The sequence below is a fragment of the Stegodyphus dumicola genome, chromosome 1 (genome assembly GCF_044657685.1).
Source record: "Stegodyphus dumicola isolate Sdum_Otavi_A_Nest chromosome 1, ASM4465768v1".
Classification (NCBI taxonomy): Eukaryota; Metazoa; Arthropoda; class Arachnida; order Araneae; family Eresidae; genus Stegodyphus; species Stegodyphus dumicola.
In genome coordinates, this window is record NC_140768.1 from 37745023 (window position 1) to 37767385 (window position 22363).

A 22363-nucleotide genomic window follows, 5' to 3' on the forward strand; every position below is an offset into this window, starting at 1 on the left:
CAGAGATTCTGTCCAGCGCGCGTGCTCGGCTGCACTTTAGGCCCTGACCCTTGATAGCTCTGTCGTTTAGTTAGTGTTAAGAGACCAATTCCTGTAGAGTTGGGATAGCTTCGGCTATATCTCTTTAATTTACTAGTTAAGTTTTGTTTTTTAGCATCCTTGAGTTCAAGCCCAAGTATAGGCTTTTCTATACGTCTTGAGAGAGAACCGACTGTGAACTTTATTTGAGCAATAAAGGGTAATTAACTCTTCGTGAGGTTACGTTTCTATCTTTCTGAACTGAACGATTATTCGCTTACCAGTTCTCAATGTTCCACACATTTAGCTGTAAATTATAGGTTGGGACATTACAGTACTTATCATATTATTGAAAGTTTTTGGACTCAAAATGATATAACTAAGTTATAAGTAGACACAGCATAAAGCTTCTGTTTATCAGAGATAGAATCTTTGAGCACTATAGTTCTAGTCTTGATTCTGGCTTCAGAGCAAACAACAAATGTAAGATGATAGGATTTGAATTAATCCTGTTTTACATGGAGGAAGGTGGACGTTATAAAGCTGCTGTGTGGTTCGAAGCAGGATTTCATAGTGCCATGCAAGTTATTTTAATACCAGTATTCGGGAAATAAATAAAAATTTATTAAGAATATTGTCCAATATCATTGGATAGTATCTGTGATATTATCCAATATCATGAGCAGAAACAACGTGGACTAGCATCGACAGAGCAAACAGGCAGTCAAGGAGGGTGGTAAACGACGAGTGGAAAATTAGTAGCGGTTGGAGTCCGTTTGCCAACACTCGAGATCAATGATTGCACAAGGGGCAGGCAGGCTCGTCGGAGAAGCAACTTTGGGAAAGAAAAACAGCACATCTAGGCGACCAGCATGCCGGCAAACTGTAATAGAGTAAATGAATCAGTAGTCCTGATGGCAAAAATTTCTGAAATGCAGATTGGAGTTATACTGAGAAAGAAATACTACTTGTTTCACAAAAGAATTAATGTACATTTTTCTACTTGTATTAAGAAACATTTTGTGTTCTGTTGTTCACTAAATTTCTTTTTAACATAACTTTAAGATATTTAGAAATGTATATTAAAGGAAGACGTGCGACTATCAATGTAATTTTTCAACATATAAGCCTGTTGGCAAGCAAATTAGTTTTCCACACTCACAGGAAGAAAAATGTAAATTCCTAGTACCTTTTGATATACAAAAGACATACCGATAACCTTTATATATATCACAATGATACAAAGAGTCAGAATAAAATATTTCAAACTTCATGAGATTTATATATTGCTGGAAACATACATATGTAGTTCGGCAGTAAAATACCACCGGAATGTAAAGCAAATGAAAGAAATCTGGTAAATTAAAAATGCAAACGAAAATAAGTATCGAAATAAAAAACGTGTAAATTCATTAATAATATAAATTGTCTGTCATATGCATTATCATCAAGACGGCAACAAATGACATACAGTCAACAATTTACCATTACCAATTCTGTTCGTTTTCATACATATACATCTGTAAACGTTTATTTTGCTTAAAACCTAATTTTTAAAATGAATCTGCATAAATGTTCTGGAAAGCAACTTCCTCAATTAAGTTAAAATGAAAATTATAACAGGCATATGTTTTTTAAAGAAAAGAAATCAGAAAAATACAGTAGTACTAATAAAAACAAGAATGAAAGTTTAAACAATAATGATAATAGAAAGTAGCAGGTATTTTCATTACTATTTCATTAATTTTCCGATGCAATATCAAAGACATATAAATATTTCAACTTTTTGTTCTATTCGACCCACATAATGAAACTCTTTCTTTTTGATCCAGAATTTTAAATAAGAAAATCAGAATAACATTAGTTAGAATCAATCACATTAAAATTGCATCAATTATGTTTCGTATCAATTAAATAGATTTAAAACTGTGGCATTATTTAACTTTCCTAAACTTTACTGCAATAGGTAACTAAACGAAAGTAATCATGTCTTCATAATGTGAAACTTGGTCATAGAAACACTCAATCCATGGTTTCTCGTATGCTTAAGATAGTGGGATTAAATATCCACATTATGTGCTTTAAATAAAAGTCTGTTTTGCGAGTAATACTGACAAAGCTAATTTGTTATACAAATTCTAATAGTAGAACAAAAATCTGTATTTTAAAATAATATGCAATTAAGTTTTCAAGTTGCAAATAATAGAAAATTATGCTATAAATATATATATATATATTGTGATGAATTTTGTAGATATGTAAATAATTTTAGAGAAATTATCAGGTTCTGTGTTCCTCCTTACTTGCTTTGGGAACATTAACTGTCCTGACTCGGAACAGGGAGCTTACTAAAGCTATGTTCAATAAATTTGGGAAGGAGACAATACACACAGGAAGGGTATACGAAACCCTTTATTTTTCTCTCTTTACAATGATTTCCGGAACTTCGGAATACAGAGACAAACCACTTGTGGTCTGAACGTAAGAATATAAAAAATATTAACTAAAAATCTAACTAAACTAACTTTGGATTAATAAACAAGTGCCTAACTCCAAGATTGGCCGTATATTAACAAAAAGCCGTATGTAGTACAGAGAACTGCTAACACTACGATACGTTTAAAATTATCAAGAGGATTAAACCTCTGGCCTTGAAGGCTACCAGCAACCGAGTAAAACTACTATGGCAAGCGGCCTGCTTCTAATAGCTCCTTCCTCTCTCTTGCTTGGCAAAAAAGCCACAACTTAAGTACTTGGCGTTCGCAAGACAAATTTGCATAAATAAGTTAAAGCTTTTAATTCTGGCCGGAAGTAGAAAATAAGAAGTGATAGTAAAGATTTAAAATAAAATAAACGTTAGTAAAACTTAGGATCCTTACAAAATTATATGTGAAACTGTAGTATCTTTTGTATAAAGCAGCACGAAATGCTTGAAAAAATGAAGCTCTTACGGAAAAATAAGATTACAGGGCAAGCCTATTTAACATTCAGATAAATCGCTATTTCGCTAAATTGCCGAGATACCGCCCAGCTGGTGATGTTTTTTGTTGCCAAATTGTGACATATCACAAAAGTCACCAAAATCGGCGACCATTTGTCGACATTTTGATCCGGTCACTGTATAACTGTACCTGGTACTGTAATTGAATAACTGTAATTGATTCCTATGAAATCCTCTCCGGCCTTTATATGTAACTTGAACCGCATGTGCAATATATGTAACTTGAACCGCATTCCAATATTTTCGAGAAATGGAAGGTACTACAGACTTTTTGGAGGCAGAGGGAAAGCTATATAAACCCGAAGAGAGTATTTCTCAGTTTTTAATTGAAGAGTTGAGTTCGGAGAACTGAGAGATCTCTATGCGAGCTTCGCTCTTTAGATGCGCTTTCCATCGCGTTGTGTTCTTAGAAATTCTTAATAAGATTCTAAGTAATTTGAAGTGGTAACTATATATTGTGCTCTATCATACTGAGAAGAGCTCAGTACATTTGTGAAAAGTTCCAGAACTCTAAAGTGTTTCCTTAGGGAAAATAAATTTTATCAAGGAATCATCGGTTCTGTGTGCATTCAAACCCTTACACACATAACAATATCTTTAAGAGCGCTGCACAAGCCACACTTAGAAAAATCTCTTTAAATGTTAAAATAATGTAGCTGAAAATTATTGTGTGTTTCCAGATTTTGCAAAAACGAGAAAGATTAAATATGTTAACAAGATTTCAAACCTCTACTAATTAATGGTCGCATATTTTGGCTTAGATATCAAGTATCCTTAGAAATCAATTATTTCCAGTCTATGCATCTAATAAACTATAATGAAGTATATTACTAAATGATCCAAACCGAAAAAAGCAGGAAAAGCAGGAAATAAATTTGAAGGAAAATGGTAAACATAATTAAAAAGAACACACGAAAAGCGAATGGTCTGTTAGTTAATTAAAATGAAATGCTGAGGAAAGGTATTTTAGTGGAAGAATTCTAAAAGAAAGTATCTCGTCTTCCAATTATATAAAATAGCGGTATTCCGTTTCTCATAGCAAAATACCTTAGCCACATAAAACCTGTGCAGCGGTTGGGAATAAACTCGTATTGAGCAAAGATAATTTTATTTATATATTTTAGCCATTTTGTGGGAGGAATCACAAGTGTTAAGGAATATATATATTACTAAGGGTTGATAAAACTGTATTTTTTATAAATTAGCGACAGTATGTCAAAGTAAATTGATACAAAAATGCCTCAAATTTAGAATAACGGCTGTCGGATATGATACTAAATTAGCGAAGAAGTTTGAAGAAAATGATATCACTTTAGATAATGATTGTAACACATGGAAAATTTAAATTATGTTAAATTAAATTATTTTAATTATTAAATGATTAACTAAATTATTTTAATATAGAAATTTTTATAGGGAAGGTTAGGTTATTTAAATATGGTAAAGCACATAGCGCATGAAAGTTCGGAATCGTGGAAAGATTTTGATATGAATAAAATTCACAATACTTTTGACAAATTTTCAGAATGTGCATCAAAGTATACTACTAAAGATTGCAAGGTCTCGTATGGTTTTAACCAGTTATTTTATTAATTTAAAAGTTAAACAACAAAAATCAACGTTATATTTTCAAATTTTCACAGGATTAGTTTCGATGGTTTTGCCGAATCATCATTCTCAGTTGCAAAAGCGCACATGAACGAAATAAGATATAATGATTAGATAAGATAAGATAAGAAAGCCTAGACAGGAGATAAGCCCCTGGCGCCATCTGTTGATGAAACCAGAACTAAAACATAATTTCTTTAAAGGCTGAAGGCAAAGATGGATTGGAATTAGGGTCGTTAACTAGAACAGAAAGATTTTTTTTAATGTGAAATGCCTCTAGAAAGTCCAGTTCACCAATGGAAGATGTTTTTTGAATACTTTTGCCTGAAAAAATTTGAAAGTGTGATTTTCGGACCAGCAATGTTGGGCAACAGAAGACTTCTGTGTTTCCTTTTCTTCTAACATATGCCTCATGTTCCTTGATGCGAAATTTTAAGGCTCTCTTGGTTTGGCCAATGTAAATTAAACCACACTGGCAAGGAATCCGATAAATACCCCAGGAATTCATATCCGGAATGGGGTCCTTGAGTATGGAACACCGAATGTTATTGATGGGAGAATAAAACGACCCGAAAGTTAAATTTCTGCAAAATACGTGCAACTTTATAGTTATTAATAGAAAGAAGGGAATGACAACAAAATTTTTATAATTATATTTATATAATTTATATCTCAGTTATTTTATGTTAATTGGCTCTCCTATCTTTCCCATTTCCATTTTCCCGCCAGAATATAAATTTCTAGCTCGCATGATATTCAAATGAGGTAGAAAGAAGATAATATTTAAAGGAAGGTTTTAGAAAATAGTATCACAACGTTTTCTGCCTGCTGAAGGCCACGTTGCTAAATTGAATCTCCTTGGTATTAGTATTCTGCAGCGTTGCGTTAGTCTTGCTACGCCGATCTTAGGTCAGAGCGAACTTGCTCGTCACTATAATTGTAGAGCCTTTAAGTTAACTTACTTTGCTTAGTTTTAGTTAATTCGTTATCTTTAATTTAAACTATAATAGTAGCCCTTCAGTAAGTACGAGTGGTGTAGTCTGTTAACTTTTATTTTGAGACAAATAAAAGGGTCCTTTACGTCCTTTCCCTGTTTCTGTGGTATTTATTTACAAGACATGATGATAATTCTCAATCAAGTCTTTACTATGCTTCGTACATTCTCTGCTTGCAAAGAATACGAAACGCGATTGGATATGATAAACTGCCAGCCATTCAATTTCAAAATTGCTTGATGATTACATGTTCATATAACCCAGTTTCAGAGCATTTTCACTTGTAGCGGCATTCCACTGTAGTTCTCAATTTTACATATGTTGAAATACATAAACGGGAGATTATTGTAATTAAACATTAAAATATGATAATTACTACCACGCTTTAAGGACAGTTCGTGAAATTATTAATTTTGTTTAAAATAAGTTTCATTAAAGCTAAATTAATGCATAACTTAAAATTTTATCTCAAGAAGAGTGCGAGAATAATATAATTCCTTTTTATATAGATTTATATAACGTTTGTTTTTAAATTTGAAGGACATCTAATTTAACATTTATTGGTTTTATTAAAATATGAACAAGTATAATTTAAAAATAAACAATATAGGTGTAATAAAAAGTTAATTAAAAATGAAATAAATAGTCCTGAATTACTTTACTATCGATCACTGCTACCTGCTCTATGCTTTGTGCGAAACTACAGGACATCCTCAAATGATTGCTATACTTTTGCGTATAAATACAAGATTACGCATAAGTATATGAACTTAAAACCCATATGAAAAAATGATAATATTTTGTTATTCTACAAATTTAGGAAATCCACCTCAAAATATTGCCTTTAAATTTAAAATTTTCAAAAATTCCTCACCTTTGGGTTATGCAATTTTTTACTGCGTAAAGTTAATATAGTTTGTCTAATTGGATACAGGCAAAGAAATGAGAGCTATGTGCTTAAATGGGGAGATGATTTTTTAGAAAAGGGAAATGGTCTCGAAAAGGGAGATGTAACATTTATAACGTTTCCATGTATGCAGTAAACACAGAGAATTTGTTTTTCTTTACGTTACACGTAGTAAAAACAATGAAAACATTGACGGTTTTCAGAAAAGTACATTGTAGTACATAGTACATTGTAGTGTCCAGGTGGATTAACTTCTAACTGGATACAGGACTAGCAGGAAACTACACAGAAAGAAGGGTTCAAACCCTTTATTAACTCTTTGAAATTTATAATGCGTCAACTCGACGCTAACAAACTTCGCCTCTACTTCGGCGGTAACTGAAAAGCAGGTAACTGAAAATCAAAAGTTGAAATGTTTAACAAGTGATAAACTAAACTACAGGGCTCAGCGAGATCCCGAACTTCAACCCCTTCTAACCCCCTTCTTCTTCTAGTGGCAGTAGATAAATGCAATTAAGCCACTTGAACCAGAATCAGCAAAACGTAACTACAAGCAGAGACGGCAGCTAGAACCCAACTGTCTAACTTCCCTTCAAACCTTCGGTATTTAAACTTTCCTCCTCAAAGTAGAATTTGCATTCTTCCACGCGCGCTAAGAAATTTAACTCTTCTGGCCCTGATAATTAGGTTAATGAAGGCTTATTGGAAAGTCTGAACTAAAATTTAAATTATTAGTTAAAATAAATATAAATCCCTACAACATGACCAAATGAATTGAATCTGAATAAGAGGAATGTTTTCTATGCAGCGTCATTGGCCCTAGCAGTTGTATTAATTTACTCCTAGAGGAATCCGTGTTAGTGGAAAAATTGTGAAGACGTACTCGAAATATGGTTAAATCCAAAATTTACGAAGGAGACAAACGGGTGTATATTAAAGCAAAATACAGCTCATCTTTATTTCGAGAACTCCTGAGTGATAAGCTCCACGTAATGTTAGGCTAGAAAATCAGCATTTCATAAAATAGCTGCTCCGCTTTCCAGATCTTACTTCCTGTGGCTTCTCTTAGATAACCCACCAAAATGCTGGAATGGTAAATTAGGAGCTTAGGCTAAAGAGTTAAGAGAATGGCTGTCTGGTCTTTAGAACTCATTTTTGTGTGTAAATCTGATGAGCGAAGTTTTGTTCTAAATCGTCAAGTGGAGATTTATGAAATGAAGTTAAGGATAAGAGTAGTGATTTAGTAAATTGACAGAAATATATTGAAAAATTTATGAGATGGACAGGATTATGTACGTGATGACTATGGTATGAAAAGAGCACGTTGAATACCGTTAAAAACAAAACATTTAAACTTGATGATAGATATAATAATAGCTGCAAATATTTACCTGCAAGCTGCATAAAGTTAATAATTTGTAAATTGTTCTAGAACATCCTGTAGCTGGAAAAGCATGAAACGTTTATAAGACACTTCCTCCTTCCTTCCAGCATACCTTCGTGGTATAACGGTAGCACACTCGGCAAGACAACTATTCGAGAGCTCCAAGTTCGAATCCCGGCGGGAGCACTGCAAATTCTTCACATCTCCTTCAAAATAACCTAATGACCCTACAGTGGCATCTGAACTAAAAGATGATGGTCGATAACTCGTCGCCATCAGGATTTGGTGATTGGGTCCCCTCATTCTCAATCGCCCTTTAAAAGGGGAAGTACCGAGTGGCCATAATTAAACTGACAGTGCTCACAGTGTTCTGTAGCGCGATCTATTTGCGAGAATGACGCCACATTTTGTAGGAAGATTAAACAAGACGGGGGACGAAGGATTCCGCGAAAAAACAAATTAGTTCCAAAAGTCACCGTTAGGAGAATATTTGGCGCTGTGTAATAGAAAATAGAGTGTTAACAAATGCAAATTAATACGGAATAAAATTACCTTTTATTATGCACATTTTCTGATTTAGTTCAAGTGCAATATGGCAACACTTTTAAAAAAGTTTAAAATCTACATAAACACCGATAAAGTCTCGTGATCTGCAATATCACGTACGCTGAGCAGAAGAAGAAGCTCTTTATTCAAATTTCACGTTACATCCATTCGCACAGTGCCAGCTGCTTGGGTTTTAAAAGGCAATGTGCTATGTTTCGAATCAATTGGATTGAAAGTTTATGTGCAATGTCTCCTTCTTTAGTCGAGCGTGCGTTACTGGTCAAATTATTTTACCTCAACCAGTGCAACGCGTCAGCCGCTCTTCGTGCTTTTAGAACGCACAAAAAAATGCGTAAAGGTAACGGTCCTGTGTCAGTTAATGGGCTAAAAGCAATGGTTGCGACGTTTGAGAAAACAGGTTCTCTGAAGGTTCAGTCAGGCAGAGGACGAAAGCCTGTAACCACAGGATACAATCGAAGAAGTTGCCACGGCGATTGTCGACAGAGGACCAGACATTATTGCTGCCACCTCTAGCGCTCGTGGAGTAGCTCGGAATATGGATATGCCTTACAGTACTGTATGGAAAATCTTACGAAAGATTATCAACTTCTATCCGTAAAAGATCAGCCGTGTACAGGAGTTACTGTACTCCGACCATGATAAGCGATTGACTTTTGCTCTCACCTTTCTTTTGCTCTCACCTTGAATGGAACTATGAATACCCATAACTGCCGAATTTGAGATAACAAATCACCACATGCAGTCACAGCAATTCCCCTACATTCACCACAGGTAACTGTTTGGTGTGAGTTCACAGCGGAATTTATCGTAGGTCCATTCTTCTATGAGAACATTACTCCGACAGGACCGGAAACCTGTTCTGTTACCGGAGAGAAATATCGCCACATGTTGAACAGCTTTGTCATTCCGGCACTTCAGCAAAGACAATGCTTGGGGTAAATCATTTTCATGCAAGATGGAGCCCCTCCACACTTTGCTGTACGGGTGCAACAGACTCTACGACAGAAATTCGCAAGAGAAAGAGTCATTAGCCGCTATTTACCCCATGCGACTTCTGGCTATGGGGTTACCTTAAGTCCAAGGTCTATCAAGGAGTGGTCCAGTACCTGGCTACGTTGAAGGATAACATATCACGGACTGTACGGGAGATTCCTGCAGACATGTTACTTTCTGCTGTTGTGCATACTGTGCACAGAATGCAATGTGTGGGCCACAACAACGGCAGCCACATTGAATGTCATTTGAATGCAAAATAAAAGGTAATTTCCGTATTGATTTGCATTTGTTAACATTCTATTTTCTATTACACAGCGCCAAATATTCCCCCAGCGATGATTTTTGGAACTAATTTGTTTTTTCGCGGAATCCTTCGTCCCCCGTCTTGTTTAATCTTCCTACAAAATGTAGCGTCATTCTCGCAAATAGATCGCGCTATAGAACTCTGTGAGCACTGTCAGTTTAATTATGGCCACCCGGTATATAAGGTGTTTTCTCCCTCCTTTCCGCATGCCTTCATGGTGTAATTAGAAGCATATTCGACGCGTATTCGAGAGATCCAGGGTTCGAGTCCAGACGAGAGCAATGCACATTTTTCTAGTCTCCCGCTTCATAATAATCTAATCAAGTTGCCATTTGAATAGCTTTGCATGAATTATACCGTTGGAAATCAGATTTAATAAATTATAACTTCCATCATGCACAAGTTACCGTATGCTGATAATTAAGTACTTAACAGAACTGTATGAGAACTTACATATTTGAATAACTATTGCAATTATGCCTTCCTCTACCTACAAACCTTCTAGAGGCCTTCTTCTTCTTCCTCTACCTTCTAGCAATTTGTCTTAAAGCAAATTTGTCCTTTTCGATGATATTGAGCTATATAATCATAAAGCAAATTGTAATTTTAATTTCTGATGTTAAAGCATTAAACGTACTTTTTCGAAAGATCCTCTGTTTCAAATTCCTGTATTGACTGCAAGATATTTGGCTTCACTAAAGGAATAAGTAAGTATAACAACTAGAATTATATGTTGCACGCAGGAAAAGTTACCGAAACAGTTTTGCTGAACGTTTTCTCCGTGTAAAAGTGTAAATTTTATTGCATTACCATTGCAAACCTAAACAGAAAGTATTTAAGAAAGCAAAATAAAATCACACTTTCAGATTAAAGCCTAGACTCTCATAAACTTCTATTCAGTTCTTTGTATTTAAAACAACAGAAAGTAAAATGAAAATTCACCTAAATAACATTAATCTGCATTTTAAGTAACAACATCATTTTGCATAAAATTAATTAAAAAAGAATTTAAACTATACTAAATCACAATGCTAAAATTTTACAAAACATTACTTTATTTAATAGAGAGAATGCAATTACTCACATAACTAAGACAAAATTTTGCACGCGTGTCAAATTTTCTGCATTGCAGATCGTCACAGATAATTAACAGACACAACATGTGAACTCATTTGAATTAATTCGGGTATAACTTAATGGGAGATTGCCTCAGTGATTGATATATAGTTGATATTGATATAGTGAATGTTTAATGTAACTCACATTTCCCTCCTTGTCAAATAGACGATACCATACATTTTCAGTATTTGCATACACTGATGGAATCAATGTAAAATACAAAATTCCAAATAGGGAATATTCTCAAAACTCTATGATATTTTCCTTTATTCTGAATCTTTTGTAGGGCTTTATTTTTCCAATGGTTATTTTTACTTTGGAACAAGCCTTTTCTTTATCTTACAGTTTCTCACCTACATTTCCCTGCCAGAATAAGTTTTCAGGATTACGATTTATGCAAATAAGGTAGAAATGAGTATTTAACCCTTTCGCCGTCTTCTCCTGTCAGCGAAAATTTCTCCCCAGCGGCCCTTTGTTTTTCGTAGCGTGTAATGTTGTTTTCTCTGTACATACATAACTTTCCATACATAGCTTTCGTATTGGATGAATGTAAATGAATATTAAGTAAAATTATAAGGAAATAAAGCATAATGGAAAAGTAATAATATCTCTGCTTATTTCTAACAGCAGGATTAATTTGATAACATCTGATCCAGGCGGTCCACTCCTCCCGTTTTGTTGTTGTAATCTTTTACAATTATTGTTTTTCTTTTACAGTTCTTTTCCGTGTTTCAACATCAATCATAGAGTTATTATGGACTGTACTCATGAAACGTATACCCTTCTAGTCTTTCCAATTCACAACCTCACTTTTTCTCTTTTTCTGCTGAGTAGACGTTGAAGATCTCTCACTATCTTGTATCTTATGTAAAATAGCGCAAATAGTCATAAAACCCGGGTGGAAATTTAATTCGAAATAGAATTCCTGATTAGTACTACCCTCTAGGAGGTATTAGAACAAACAAAAATAAAATCTCAAACAAATAAACATTTAGAAAGCGTTTTAAACATTTAAAAGTTTTAAAATGTGGAAGAACGCTTGAAGCGCGTTACGGCCGCCCTGCAGAAGTTTCACTTGAACGCTCTAGACGCGTTACGGACGACGAAGAGATTAAGCTGAGGTTTGAGTTACTTCAGTAGGACAGCGTGTTCTGCTTTTCGGTCACGTTGATCCTATTAGTCTAAGCTTGCTATTCTACAGCCGTACCTAATACGTGCATGCTAGTATATGCCGGTTACCTTTAATTAAGGGTCAACCCCGCGAGTTTGATTCTGTGCAGTTCGGTTTGTTAATTTTATTGTTGGCGATGAAGAAACGGGCCCTTCTGAGAACTGAAGAATTGCCCCATTTTGAGCCCTGTGTCTGAGCAGACGTGAGTTTCATTTGTGACTCACGTTAATTGGTGGAAAGCTGAACTTGTGTAGCATGTCCACTTACTGAGTTAAGCCTCCGGTTTTCGGGGAAGGTTCGCCTTTTCCTGGAAAGGAGGTTTGTTTCGTGCGTTCTCGCGCGTCTTACGGTTTTCCTTTAGTGGCTCGCTACTTTAGTGGCGTTTAGCCCGCTTTGGACCACGTGTTCGGGCGCAAAGTTCCCAAATGGTGGCTCGTCACTTTAGTGACGCTATAGCCGTTGGATCTCTTTGATCCGCCCTATTGCATTTCTCATTTTTTGACAGAGGTATTTATGGTCTTGGACACATAATAAAATAAAAACTCGCTAAAGCCACCCAATTGGGCATGTTAGGACGCGTAGCTTCCGAAAGGATTGCCGCTAAGTGTCAGTCCCAGGTGCTCCCGGTCTGACCTGTTTCTTTTTTACCATCGTAGGGTATCAATTGAGCCAGTGGCAATGCTATAGACTCGGCCATGGTTCTATCGAGTCCCCGGCCTCGCGTCTGCGCACTCGCGACGGTAGTACTAAGTTCCTTCTAGATTACACCATAATTCCCTAATATACAAGTAATTTTGCACAATGAGGGTGTAGTTCTAGTACTAGTTGTTAATTTTATTGTATGAGTCATGTAAAACACATGAACGTAAACCATGATTCTTTTCTATGAACTCTATAATCATGAACACTTTAATCTATAACTCTGCCTCATGATTACTGAAAACTATTTGTAATCGTGAACTTTAAAATACAATATTATTCTCTTCTACATTTTATACTTCTATTTTATTAATTTTAATATATGATACATCATGTATTATCCTGGTTTAACATTTTATTCTAAATTCTAAATTTTATTATACGATATAGCTATAGCATTATGCTATAGTTTATGTATTATTTTATATTTTATTTCTATATTTTAAGAATTATTTTAAATTTGTTATGTTATATTCTATGTTTTAGCATTTTATTCCAAATTTGGAAAATTCAAAATTTTATTATATGACACATTATGTATTATTCTACATTTTTTTCTGTTTTTTATATGAAATATTATTCTAAATTTGTCATATGATATATTCTGTGCTAGCTTAATGTAAAACTTGTTTTATTAGATTTTCCTCCTTTCCCAAAGGTACAAGGTTTTCGAGATCTGGTCTCATCCGGTGGGCTAATAATTGATTCACCCATTGCACAATAACCTCTCTAATGACCCCTTCTTCTAGTTTTCTTCTTCTAATAATAACCTTTCTCCCTTGTTTCTTCTCCTCTCTTAATAAATTTCTTAACTTCCCTCTAAAGAACTATCATCAGCTTTATTCTTCTTCTTATAGTCGGTTAGCGATTGGGAGCTGTACCTGTTCTGGTGCTCCCAACACTTTTACCTGTACCTGTTAATTTTATTTAGCATTAGATTAGTTTTATACTTTCTATTTTTAGTCCAAGCGTCGCCCAGACAGTATAGTGGGTAGGGGAGTCGACTGCGACACCGAAAGGCCCGGGTTCGAATCACAGAGGAGGCATGATTGTAACTGTCCGTCCCTTCACAGGAGGCAGCAGTGGCTGCTTATTAAGTGCCTCCAAAATAAAATGGCCACCACTTCTGGCCTTAGAAGTGGCCAATGTCGAATAGGCAAGTGCCGGCCATTAAATTAATTTTGAGTTGAACCCCAAGTGGAGGCTTCTTGAACGCCCGAGTGGGGCCATCTATAAATGATGAATAAAATGTTGAAATAAAAGGATATTTTAATCCTTATTTGGACTTTTTACTTACTCACAAGAATAAGCGAATAGTCGCTGCGTAATTCTTCAGTATTCTATCTTTCAAGGAACTCTATTTTAAGCTAGGATATTACACTTTCTTGATAGCAAATAAGTATTTAACAGCCATTTGTCTTGATTCAGTAGGTACCTGAAGTATACAGAAACTACTTGAGGTACATGAAATGTGATTGTAGGAAAAAAGGTTTATTCAATAGCGTTGAATATTGCCACATGTGCTCAATGCAAACGAAAATCCGATGTCAATCACTGGTGAAAAATTGTATTATTTGCAGCGCGTTTCGTAATGAAATTGCTTTTATCTGTACAGAGTGTTTAAACAAGGTTCCATGACGCAAGAATATCTCTTAAACAGTTGGTCATATATACCCATGATTCAAGGTTGAAAAATGAATTAAGAAAAATACACTTTCCCACTACAGCAGTCTGGGTCATGTGACATCTTGTATTAAAAATATACAAAATCTTAATTTGTACATTATTTGCTATCTATGAAAAAAATACTTTGAAATGAATTTTTTTAAAAAAAGGTGATTTGGCATAGAATTTATGAATACGTCTAAGAGAACAAAAAAGAAAATTTTTTTCCGAAATGTTTGGGTCGTTACTTTATGTTGCTACACATTTTTCCTCCATGCGATTTGTTACCATTACGCGAAACATAGTATCTTTAATTTACCTTCTAAATAACAAGTTTCCGAAATGCTCCCATTTGACATGACATAAGATCTTTAAATAACCTGCAAGGTTACAATAACTCTGAAACTAAATTTTTAAGTTCTATAACTCTACTAGACAAATTAGAGAGTTATCGCTACGTCTGAAACAGTCCGACAAAGATTTGCAAGGTTTTACATACCCTTTATATTTAAGCTTAACTTGTATTATAAAAGGCATGACTCATACTACACACAGGAACAACTAGAACTCTCTTCAGCATCCACATTCCTTTTCGTCAGGTATTCAGTTAGGTGCCAGCGCACGTAAGAATACTGGGAAATGAAAGTGCAGACGCAGTGGCTAAAGAAGCTTTCAATAGTGCATCTATACTTGAGTGTCTTACAATCCTTCCAATCTCGCCGCTGAAGCATTTCACACAACTTCTCATAAGACAGTGGCAAACCCGGTGGATTGATGCTACAACGAGCCGACAAGTGCTCCCAAGTCTAAAGCATAAATCTGCAGAACAAAACTGGCAGTATATCACATTTCCTAAAAGGACATGGACCCTGCAAAGCACATCTGCATAGGTTTGGTCTTTCCAACACAGACACCTACGACTATGGGAAAGTAGGCAGCCAAGACCACTAATACTTTGAATGTTGCTTGACGGTGGAGTTCCTCAAAACACTAGCGCTCATGCGTCGCTCGGCATAGTGGAAAAATACTCAAAATAACAGTGTTGCCCTTTCGAAACTACATACTATGTATCATCACATATTGCGCTTCAAAAACCCAGTAATCAGGAACAGATTTCATTGCAATCATTAAGTAGCTAAATTTTGGTTCTGTGATATAAGTATTTAATTTTTTTACATAGTGACCTGTCTTTTATTACAATCTTTGTCCCATCGAATCAACTTCCTGACATATGCATATATTTGAAATCATCCGGTGTAATACATTGTTACAGATATCTAATTCTCGTAATAGTGCTCATTCTATTATTGTAAATACGCCAACATAACGCATGAAATACCAAAAACAGTGTTGCATAATGTTATTTATATATATCTGTAATTTAAAAATAATTTTTCCACATTGATTGTTATCACTTAAATATAGCATATTTGACTTATTCATACATCAAATGTAGTATTCATTTAATGCACTGTCATTAAAAGGAATGAATTAATAAAGGATAATTTACAAATTCTATTGAAGCAATATATATATATATATATATAATTTAAGAAAGGAGAATATATTATATATTGTAATGTATTTTGCAGTAATTTACAAAACAGATATTCTTCTTAGTAGCACATAAATTTTATTTCTAGTAACGGTGATAGACAAATTTTATACAATTCTTAAGCGGCAAAATTTTCATACTACTCTTAGCTGTAAAAATATTCAGATTTCTAATCTTTTTAAAACAATATCTCACGTTGCTGAGTAACGGTTTAATACAAATATGGAGTTGCCACTTCAACAATAATTATATTTATTTATTAAATAACAATATATTACAATATATATGTATCATATAATTCTCCTTATGTATAAGCATTCGATTATGAAATGATGTAAATCACACAATAGCAGTTAAACAATTTCGTAGTAGAGATGAAAATTATAAAAACTGGTTCATTAACGTAAAGTTTATGGTAATGAACCAGTTACATAATTTACCAGTTAGATGGACCAATTTTATGTTATATATTTAAATTAAAATAACAGGTTCCTTAACATCAAGTTCCAAACCTTTTAAATTTAATAAATGTAACCTGAGAATTGAAGAACTTAATAAATTAAGCTTACCTGGATTTAACTGAATAACATATTAAAAAAATAATGAATAATTTTTAAGCATAACTTTATTTTTACTAATTCATATAACTTATATAATTTAAAATAAATTAAAATTTTAATAAAGCCAGCTGATAACTTTTATGAATACTTGAAGTATTATTGTAATTATCAAAAATACGCTTCTAATGTCATGTATTACTCACACTGGCACAGAATCATTTGATTTTTATCATTTAAGTAGGAAAATGCTTAAAAGAATAATATAGCAGAAATTTTGTCAGCTTGAATGTAAATGGATATTTTAATCCATAAACGCTGAAACTTATGTTTCTATAAGAAACAATAATAATCACATGTGTGGAAAATATACATTCTTTTAGGTGTCAACTGATGATATTTTTGCAATAGTTTTATCATCAATACCTCCTTGTTGCGGTTTACTTTAATTATTTCATGATGCGATTCGATCATTATATGGTTGGGAGTGGACATCTTTTGTGCAACGAATGTGCCCAACCCATTCTAATGATGATCGGGCCCGTGAACTTGTCATTCTAGACTACAAGAGCATTGAGCAAGTGGATACATTTGGAGGCCTTGATTGCTGAAGGAATTATAATTATCTACCATACTTCCGACCTTTCCAAGGAAGTGATGCAGCCATCAACTTCATTAATTCCTTTTCTCGCTGCCGTTAATTTCACGGTGTGGGGCGTCTGTCCCTCTTTCTATTGCCCATGACACTGTCACACTAAGACCCTAGTGAAGTTACATGCAATCTACTTATATATTCACGGCTAGAAAAAGGCACTGATGTATTAGATATCTAGTTGCATATAATTTATTATAGCCGATTTCTAGTAGTTTTACTTGATTTATCGTTTGCTTGTTTCGTGTTGTAACAAAGTCCAACTATACCAATCTGTTGGATGTCAGTTTTAATAGAAGCGAATCCATTAAAGTGAAAGAAATGAGCATTTTACAATATCGAAAATCAGTTTATTGACATTCGTATTGTCCTCAGAAAATTATTGTATTGTCCTCAGGAACAAGATTATGTTTAATTATAGTAATTTTATTATATTGCTTATGAAAAATAATAAACTATAATAAGGTAATATACTATAATAATAATCTATAATAAAGTAATAAAACATGAAAAAGAAACGTTGGGAATCAGCATCAGTTAGCAAATATTTACATGCAAAGCAACGAATATTTAATTGCTGCCCGTTTTATTTTTTAAATAAAATTTGATGTCTTTCTGTGGTAATTTTCTTTTTGAATTTATATGGTAAATTCTCCTTTCTTCCAGCATGCTTTCGTAGTGTTACGGTAGCACACTCGGCAGGTATTCGAGAGGTCCAGTTCAAGTACTGTCGAGGGCACTGCTCATTTTTCATGTCTCTTGCTTCAAAATAACCTAATGACGCTGTAAAAATTATTTTAATTTTCTAATTTGATTAGTTATTTTTAATTTTGAAATCCTTTCCTTTAAATTCTTGTTTCTTACCTACAAACCCCTACAAGAATAAGATTTTAGTATCGCGTTACATGTAAATGATGTAGAAGAGTATTTAAAAGGGAGGTTTCACTTGCTTCGGTAGAAAAGCTTAGAAGTCTTTTGTGGCGCGTGTTTGCTGTTAAGCTGCTTCGTTGTTTAAGTTAATTGCGCTCGGCCTTATTGCACGTACCTGCTGCTATTCGCTGGTCAATTTAATTAAGGGCCGGTTAATTTAAATTAATTACGTTAGTTAATTTTGACGAGCTTCGACTAAGTTCAGCTTAGTTTAGCATTAGATCCGCTTCTTGTTTTTTTCTCTTGATTGTTTTTTTTATCTTTTTTATCTTGATATCTCGGCCCAAGTTGAGGCTTTTCTGTAAGCCCGAGAAAGGAGCCATCTGTACATTTAGCTTGAGATAATAAATGGTGAGCTTAACTCTTCTCTGGACTTTGCCGTTTACACGCTTGGACTCAGCGATAAGTGCCTACATAGTTCAACTAGGTTTCTAACGAAGTCAAGCATAAAGTAGTTAGAAACATTATAATTTTACAAATTTATAAAACAATCGCATATTTCATCTAGAAATTTTAAGATATTTGAGAGGTATTATCAGGTTCTATGTTCCTTCTTACCTTCTTCGGGAACATACAAGGACCTGACTCGGAACAGAGAGTTTACTAAAGCTATGTTCACTAATTGTGGTAAGTAGACAGGATACACACGAAAGGTATACAAAACCCTTTATTTTTCTCTAGATACAATAACTTCCGTACTTCGGAATACACTGACCCGCTACTTGGGGTCTAACGTAAAAGTATAAAAATAAAACTAAACTCTAATTTAACTTTAGAATAATAAACGTGGAAGATTGGCCTTATATTAACAGGAAGCGTATGTAGTACAGAGAACTGTGAACACTACAATACGTTTTAAAATTTATCACGAGGATTAAAACCTCTGGCCTGGAAGGCAAACAACACTTGCGTAACGTCTAAGGTAAGCGGCCTGCTTTGACTCAACTGCTTCCTCTCTCTCGCTTGGCAAAAAGCCACAACTTAAATACTTGGCGTTCGCCAGACAACTTTGCATAAAAACCTTAACGCTTATAATTCTGGCCGGAAGTAGAAAATAAGAAGTGATAGTAAAGATTTAAAATAAAAATAAACGTTAGTAAAACTTAAGATACTTACATACTTCCCGCCAGAGTTAATTAGTTTGAAACTGAGGTCTAAAACGACCTTGTTGAAAACTTTTAGCTCTAGAATCTAACGCGAGGCCAATCTTTTACAAACATACTTCGGTAGAAACTAGAAATTTAAAAGAAAGAAATTTGTTTTTTTTTTTACAATAGCAGCTCCCAGGATATACAACAATTTTTTTTTTCATCTGTACTGCATCTAAACAGGAGCTTTTATTCAATTCTGGTTCCTTCCAGAGATCTGGAAGGAAAACTAGTTTAATGAAATGTTACACAATGAAATGGCAAGTAACATATACAATTATACTTCTCTTAACATTCTTATTTTATTCATGACTATTTTAGTTATCTCTCCCCGTGCTCTCTGACATGTGTTGTAAAAGAACAATCGCTGAAATGTTGCCGGTGCCCTTGAAAGGCCAAACGGCATACGCAAAAATGCATAAGTGCCAGACTTGGTTATAAAAGCAGTCTTAGGCACGTCCTCAGGCCTAACCCCCATTTGAAAATAACCAGTCGTTAAGTCTAAAGTCGTCATAAATTTGGTTGATTTTATGTTCCTTAGAATTTCTTCTATAATCGGTAACGGATATACCGGATATTTAGTTATGGACTTTAATTTACGGTAATCAATAGCGAATCTCCATTTTTTTGGATGCGTCAAAGGATAGTCATTATTTTTCTTACATAAAACCACCGGGCTAGCATAACTACTTGAGATGGGCGTTATGATCTTTTTACGTAGCATATCGGTAATATGCCATTCTATAATTTTTTCCTTAATCTTATCATATCGGTATGGTTTTTTGACGAACTGGCATTGCATCTCCGGTGTCAATACTATGGTTAGTAACCTGAGTAAATCCTGGAATATCACTAAGTAACGAAGCAAATTCACTTACCACTTGTCGGATTCTTCCTTGCTCGTCATTAGAGAGGTGGTCAAGTTTTAACATCGGCGGTTCAGCGTTTTCTGTACGAACTGGTTTCATTGTCAGCTTAAGGGTCGCTTCATTAAAATCCAGCGTAGCTTGTGCTTCTGAAAGAAAATCTATTCCTAAAATTATATGTGCTTGCAGATTCTTTACTATAAAAAACATCACCTTTACTTGTTCGTCCTTGATACGGATATACAACGGTACTTTACCTACGCACTTACATTTTTCTCCTTGCGCCGCTAACACTGTCGTATTATCCGAATTATATATGCGGTATTTGCGAAAATACTTCCTAAAAAAATCTTCTGCCACACAGGAACACTGAGCGCCTGTATCCAGGAGTGCGGTGGCTGGGATATTATTCACCAAGACTTCAATCTTCGGAAGAGCAGATTTTTCACCATTACTGTATTTAACTTGTAGGAAGAGGGGTTTTCTTGGCCTTCGGATTTCCGCACCCTCCCGTCAGCAGAAATCCGTTTTAGTTTAAATTATTTTTCCTTTCCGTGCTTTCCTTCTTTTTCCACTGGCCTTGAGACTTTTTTCCTGGGTTGCTATTGAACTGTCGACGTTCGCCGGCTGTTTTTGAATGCTCGAGTTTCCTTGCCCACTGATTCGCTTTTTCTCCGTAGCCGTGTGCTTGAGTTTGCTGTAGTCTTGGCGTACCAAATTGGTTTCGCTGTTGATACTGGCGTCTTCTTTCGACGTCCGCCGTTCTTCTACTTTCAAACTGGATTGCTAGCTCAAATAACTTTTCCAGTGTAGTCGGATTTCTTAATTCAATAAAGTCTTGCACTTGGGGCAGTAACCTCGGCAAAATCACTTGAATTATTTCAGGATCCGGACGGTTTCCATACAAGAGTTTGAAGACGTGAATTTTTCTTAAAATAAAGCTTGAGAGATTTTCGATTCTTTGTTGATATATACTAAAAAGTTCCGTTTCTAATTTCGCACGATCCCTTACAACAGGGAAGGCGTTTAGTAGGGCAGTCTTGAAATTTTCGTAAGTATAGGTGGGACTTCCTGCTTGACCCAAGAGACTTCTGCCTATACATTTGAACCAGTTAAGCGCTTGGCCCCTCAAAGCGCTGGTAGCTAAGGTAACTTTTTGAAACTCGTGCACGGGATAGAGCATGAAGTGGTCATCCAATTTTTCCAAAAAACTGGTTACCGGTGAGTTTCCATTAAATGTTGCTTCTGGTTTCATCGAAGCGCGCATGGTCTGGACGATGTAACCAAATCCTTCCAGGGCGGCAGCTGGCATTTCTGGATTCTGAGCCGTTTCTGCAGGCAGTACAGGTTCTTCTTGAAACTCGGCCATGGTTATTCTTCTTCGTTGGGCGCCACTATCAGGTTCTATGTTCCTTCTTACCTTCTTCGGAACATACAAGGACCTGACTCGGAACAGAGAGCTTACTAAAGCTATGTTCACTAATTGTGGTAAGTAGACAGGATACACACGAAGGGTATACAAAACCCTTTATTTTTCTCTAGATACAATAACTTCCGTACTTCGGAATACACTGACCCGCTACTTGGGGTCTAACGTAAAAGTATAAAAATAAAACTAAACTCTAATTTAACTTAGATTGGCCTTATATTAACAGGAAGCGTATGTAGTACAGAGAACTGTGAACACTACAATACGTTTTAAAATTTATCACGAGGATTAAAACCTCTGGCCTGGAAGGCAAACAGCACTTGCGTAACGTCTAAGGTAAGCGGCCTGCTTTGACTCAACTGCTTCCTCTCTCTCGCTTGGCAAAAAGCCACAACTTAAATACTTGGCGTTCGCCAGACAACTTTGCATAAAAACCTTAACGCTTATAATTCTGGCCGGAAGTAGAAAATAAGAAGTGATAGTAAAGATTTAAAATAAAAATAAACGTTAGTAAAACTTAAGATCCTTACAGTATTTCTAACTAACTAAGCACCTAAAGCAAACTCTCACCCGCCAGTGTTATCTTAAAGCTATGATGCCGACTTATCTACTCTAGGAAAATAACTGTCGAAGAAAGACTACACAAGTAGTAAGTAACACTTACCACTTCTGAGTGCTAAAATAAACTTTTGCCAAATGAAAGTCTCCTTAATTTTATAGCAATTAATTAGACGTACAGTTCAGCTGGATGCAATACAAGTATTTCATTTCGAAGTTACAACTGTCCGAGTC

The 22363-nt window shown here is 35.0% G+C and overlaps 1 long non-coding RNA gene across 1 annotated transcript in view; it reads right to left on the reverse strand.

The window, feature by feature from the left end:
• Window positions 1-375: 375 nt before the first annotated feature.
• The window catches only part of LOC146999064 (uncharacterized), a 172811-nt gene continuing 150823 nt past the window's right edge, over window positions 376-22363 (reverse strand). The window contains exon 3 of the long non-coding RNA XR_015040443.1: window positions 376-901. This is a non-coding gene — a long non-coding RNA (uncharacterized LOC146999064). The remainder of the gene's footprint in view (window positions 902-22363) is intronic.